Below are 6,060 nucleotides of genomic sequence, written 5' to 3' on the forward strand. Positions count from 1 at the left end.
GCAGTAACCGATCTAACAACTGCGCCAGACACTTGCTGACTTATATGGGTGTTGCTAACCGTAAGTTTACATATCTCTGTATTTGAATACGCATGCCTATACCAGTTTCTTTGGCACTTCAGTGTATGTTATGATATAACCATTGGTCGCCAGCCTCCTACGAGATTTCATGCCTCAGCTGTATTGCTTTCTCTGTATGATGCAAGTTCAATCGGACTATGCTATTTGAGAGTGACACATCACCCAAAAGTTACTTACGTATTTAAGTTTTACGTAACTGAGTATATAGCGTGCCTGTAAACATTGTCCATCTGAAGATAAACCTGCAGTAATTCTAAAGCTAGTTATTGGAAGAATGCAAAAATTCTTACCAGTATAAAGCGCTGGATACAGTTACATATTCGTGAAGTACAGGGTGCAGCGATACAAAGAAGTTGTAAAAGTATGTGTTTCAAAAGACAGCAGTTAATACAACAGTGTCAAAGGCTTCTTGTCGCTCGTACGCTATTAAGAGCCCTGCCACACAGAGCAACCGATATCGCCCGTAGTCGGTCGCTTGGCTCGACAAACCACACACGAAAAAACTGCCAAGCTGTTGCAATCAGTATTGTGAACATCACTGCATCGAGAAAGTCTGCTGTAAAAACGAACTACGTTTAGCAGCAGTTGCAGTCGATTGATGTATCCTCACGAAAACTGTGTGCCGGACCGAGACTCGAACTTGGGGCCTTTGCCTTTCGCGAGCAGGTGCTCTGTAGACACGAGGTACTGGCAGAATTCAACCTGTGAGGATGGGGCGTGCGTCGTGCTTGCATAGCTCGGTTGGTAGCCGGCACGGTAGCTCAGCGTGTTCGGTCAGAGGGTTAACTACCCTCTGAAATTCTCTTGGGACGTCCGCCCCAGACAAAGGCAACGAACATTAACGAGACTTTTAAAAATAAGGTGGTAGAGCACTTGGCCGCGAAAAGCAAAGGTCCCGAGTTCGAGTCACGGTGCGGCACAGTTTTAATGTGCCAAGAAATTTCACATCAGCGCACACTCTCATTCTTGTTTTGAATCACTTTTCCTGGGAACTGTAGGTTACCTTGCATAAAGATTGTATGTCATTTTTTACTGGCCCCAAATGATTTGTGTACATCTTTCCTGTGTGTCAATACAATTAGGTTTACGTTTATTTCCCCTCATTTCTTTTTTATTCATTAGTCCAATAGTTAAACTGTAAATGTTTACACAATTTACTCGATGTGTCTATAGAGATGTTGGAAATAGCAGTGCTACAGACTGCCGTAAGTCTTGTTATAAACTGTATGAAGGAGAGTTAGATTACTTGAAAAGATAAGGGGCCTTCAGTATAACTGTGTAATAGATTTGCTCTTAACATTTAAACTAAAGTATCCTCTTAACATTAATTAGAATAGGTACGTATCTTATTCTGCTTAGAAGCTTAAAAAATTATAATGCATATAATTATTTCATCAATAACTGAAAAACATAAGAGGAAGCCTATTATGCCACCTCTTTTTACTATAAACTTTCCAGAACTTCTACTTCTATAGCACAGTTATAGGAACGCGTGATGCCTGGTCTTTCGGGCATATTTGAAAGAACAGAGACCTCGCGTTCATACAATTTATTTTTCTCGATTGGCAACTAATCCACAACCTCCAGAGCGGGTGCGCCACTTACATTCGAGCTGCTTCAGGAATCTAAAGCTAGCGAGCATGGAAGACATAGACGATGACGATGGGTAGGTGGAAATGTGAGTCGACCGGGGGGATGTTACGAGATAGTCTGGTCGTTTGCGATAAACGTCCTGGTGGGCCAGCGGTTAACGCAACTGCCTAGTAAGCAGGAGATCTTGGGTTCGAATCTCAGTCCGGCAAACATTTTCAATCCTTGCCGTTGATTCTTAACAAAGTTCCAGTGCAGCTGACATCATTAGTTCCATTTCCTCCCCTCCCCCCCCTACCTCTCCCATGAAGTTACGTAATCTTGTAAGTAGGCTGTTTAGGTTTTCTTATTGGTAACGCCGCTTAGCGCTCGGTATGAAAAATCACTGGCTGTGCTGTGCGCAGTCTGTGTTTTGCATTGTTGTCTGCCATTGTAGTGTTGGGCAGCGGCAGCTGGATGCTAACAGCGCGTAGCGTTGCGCAGTTGGAGGTGAGCCGCCAGCAGTGGTGGACGTGGGGAGAGAGATGGCGGAGTTCTGAAATTTGTAAGAATTGATGTCATGAACTGATTATATATATATATATATATATATATATATATATATATATATATATATATATATATATATATATTATGATTATTAAGGTCAATACATTGTTTGTTCTCTATTAAAATCTTTCATTTACTCACTGTGCCTATCAGTAGTTAGTGCCTTCCGTAGTTTGAATCTTTTATTTAGGTGGCAGTAGTGGTGCTCGCTGTATTGCAGTAGTTCGAGTAACGAAGATTTTTTGAGGTAAGTGATTTGTAAAAGGTATAGGTTAATGTTAGTCACGGCCATTCTTTTGTAGGGATTATTGAAAGTCAGACTGCGTCGCGCTAAAATTACTGTGTGTCAGTTTAAGCACAGTCGTGTATAATTGTTCTAAGGGGACGTTTCAATCTGTAGCGCATGCTCCACAATGCCAATCACTGCATATGGACTATCAGACCAATTGTGTGATTGGGTTGAAGAGTTCCTAGATAACAGACTGCAGCATGTCAGTCTCAATGGACAGAAGTCTTTGGAAGTAAGAGTGATTTCTGGTTTGCCGCAGGGGAGTGTCGTAGGAACGTTGCTATTCACAATATACATAAATGACCTTGTGGATAACATCGGAAGCTCACTGAGGCTTTTTGCGAATAACGCTGTAGTGTACCGAGAGGTTGTAACAACGGAAAATTGTACTGAAATGCAGGGGGACCTGCCACGAATTGACGCATGGTGCAGGGAATGGCAATTGAATCTCAGTGTAGACAAGTGTATTGTGCTGCGAATATATATAGAATGAGAGATCCTTTATAATTAGCTACAATATAGCAGGTCAGCAACTGGAAGCAGTTAATTCCGTAAATTATCTGGGGGTAGGCATTAGGAGTGATTTAAAATGAAGTGATCATATCAAGTTGATCGTCGGTAAAGCAGATGCCTGACTGAGATTCATTGGAAGAATCCTAAGGTAGTGCAATCCGAAAACAAAGGAAGTAGGTTGCAGTACACTTGTTCGCCCACTACTGATCACCAGTGTGGGATCCGTACCAGATATGATCGACAGAAGAGGTAGAGAAGATCCAACGGAGAGCAGGGCGCTTCATTACAGGATCATTTAGTAATCGCGAATGCGTTACGGTGATGATAGATAAACTCCGGTGGAAGACTCTGCAGGAGAGACGCTCAGTCGTTCGGTACTGACTTTTGTTGAAGTTTCGAGAACATACCTTCACCGAGGAGTCAAGCAGTGTATTGCTCCCTCCTAAGTGTATGTCGCGAAGAGACCACAAGGATGAAATGGGAGAGATTAGAGCCCACACAGAGGCATACCGAAAATCTTTCTTTCCGCGAACAATACGAGACTGGAATAGATGAGAGAACCGATTGAGGTACTCAAAGTACCCTCCGCCACACACCGTTAGGTGGCTTGCGAAGTATGGATGTAGATATAGATTGTATCACTTCTTACTATTAATACCAATTCCAGCTTTCACTTCGATTGTCAGAGCAGGTAGTAGTCCGTGGGTAAATAACATAAATTGTCTGATTGACGCCATTTACGTCACCCCATGAGGCCTTTTCGTGTTGGTACTCAGCGGCGGAGTGTGTCATATGTTTCCCTCGGCCACCCACTAGAACACTGCCTAATTTCAACACTGGGCGTTGCCGTTTTGATCTCCACCACAAAGTCTTCAAAAAAGTGACACGTAAATAAGAGGGGGTGTTACCATCTTTCTTTCCATCGTGTCACGTTCACGGTAGCGTGAAATTCATTGCTAATGTGACGCCATTAACACATTTTAAATCCCTCATAAACTGAGCTTTGACCTTGCTGTTTGAAGCGTCGTCGAGCCCAAGGATGACATCGTAGGACGCCAAGCTTTTTCACAATTACAGGTTTAAAATGGCTCAAATGGCTCTGAGCACCATGGGACTCAACTGCTGTGGTCATTAGTCCCCTAGAACTTAGAACTACTTAAACCTAACTAACCTAAGGACATCAAACACATCCATGCCCGAGGCAGGATTCGAACCTGCGACCGTAGCAGTCGCACGGTTCCAGACTGCGCGCCTAGAACCGCGAGACCACCGCGGCCGGCGGGGCTTAACATCTGAGGTCATCAGTCCCCTAGAACTTAGAACCACTTAAACCTAACTAACCTAAGCACATCACACATATCCATGCCCGAGGCACGATTCGAACCCGCGACCGTAGCAGCAGCGCGGTTCTGGACTGAAGCGCCTAGAACCGCGCGGCCACGTCGACCGTCGTTATGTTGAGACAGTGAACGAGTATGTGAAACAGGAAGACAGAAAAAGTAGAGTACAACATACTGTGCTGACATAAATTTTTTACTCAACGTGGGCAAACGAAATCGCACAACCACGCCTAATAAATAGAGAAGCGAGTCGCAGCCGTATTGCCACGCACCCCTGCTAACTGGGTAGCATTCATCTCACGCTAGGTGAGGAGAACCCTACGTCATAATGACGTAACGCTACGTCATCGTGACGTAAATAACCTAAATCGACTAAATGAGTACGTATATCGATCTTTGCAGTTGTACCGATAACGTGAAAGCTAAATGTAAATACGTGTGTACAAACGAAGTGGCAGGAGTTGTGTGATATGCTCATCCCAGCTGAATGAATTGTTAAATGTAATCCGAACAATTTGCGATGTTATTGTGTGTTTCATGAACATAATATCTGAGCGAAGGAGCCATAACGAAATCAAAAAAAAAAAGCTTGTCATTCTTTTTAAATCCGGCGAATCGTGGATAAATCGTGTGGACAGAAAAGTGAAGTAGTTAATTATTAAGCTCCAGTCCAAAGAATGTGGGATGTTATTGTGTGTTTTGTAAACGTAACGAATATCTGAATGAAGGAATCATAACCATAACGAAAGTTAAAAAAGTGTCTAGTCATGTTTTCAATCTGATTAATATTGAATAAATCATGTGGGTAAAAACGTGAAATAGGAAGAAATGAAAGTGTTTCGTATTTTTATAAAATCCAATGAATTGTACGTAATTCATGTGGGCAGAAACTTTAAACCAGGGCCGGCCAGAAATTCTGCACGCGTGCGGTGCTCCTGCACATCTGCAACTTCCGCGTCACAGCGTGCACGCCGCAGCCGTCAGCGTTCATGTAGTGCATGTTTCTGTGCACAGATGTCGCTCCTCTGTTACACAAAAGTGCGTTATCGACACCTCGTATGTACGTCACAACCTGGGATGTATCTGTAAGATCTGTTGCTTCATCGAGCGCATCAGAGAAAGCAACGAAGTATTTAGCCTTATTTATTAGCTGCCTGTGCAGATCGCCGGCCATAGCACTGATACGTCGTGTCACTGTTTGTTTGGATAGACTGATTTCTTGAAACCTGCTAACTCTCGTGGGACACACAAGTTCTGCTACATCAATCAGACATCCTTTCACAAACTCCTCTTCGGGAAAGGGTTTCCCAGATTGTACAATTCTTAATGCGATTTTAAAACTTGCTCGCAGTGAAGATTTAATGTGGTTGTCATTTTGGAAAATTGAAAACAGTACATTGTACAGTGTGCAGTAAAACAGACATAAATATAACACAAGAAACTAAGAGTTCAAGAAGTATCAACTACTACGTTGTGTGTCTCATCTATTTTCTTAAGGACATTTAATTTTGCTTGCCGTTCTTCACTGTTGAGTACACTACACTCGACTTTGTGATATGTATTGCAATGTCTTTCAATTGAAAACTTACGCTGGCCGCCTATTATTCGGCGGCACAGCAAACACTGAGTTTTCATCAACGCTTACAAAAAAGAATTGCAGTTCCCAGTCATTTTTCTACGACTGAGAACATAGATCTC

The sequence above is a fragment of the Schistocerca gregaria genome, chromosome 8 (assembly GCF_023897955.1).
Source record: "Schistocerca gregaria isolate iqSchGreg1 chromosome 8, iqSchGreg1.2, whole genome shotgun sequence".
In the NCBI taxonomy this organism is placed as follows: domain Eukaryota; kingdom Metazoa; phylum Arthropoda; class Insecta; order Orthoptera; family Acrididae; genus Schistocerca; species Schistocerca gregaria.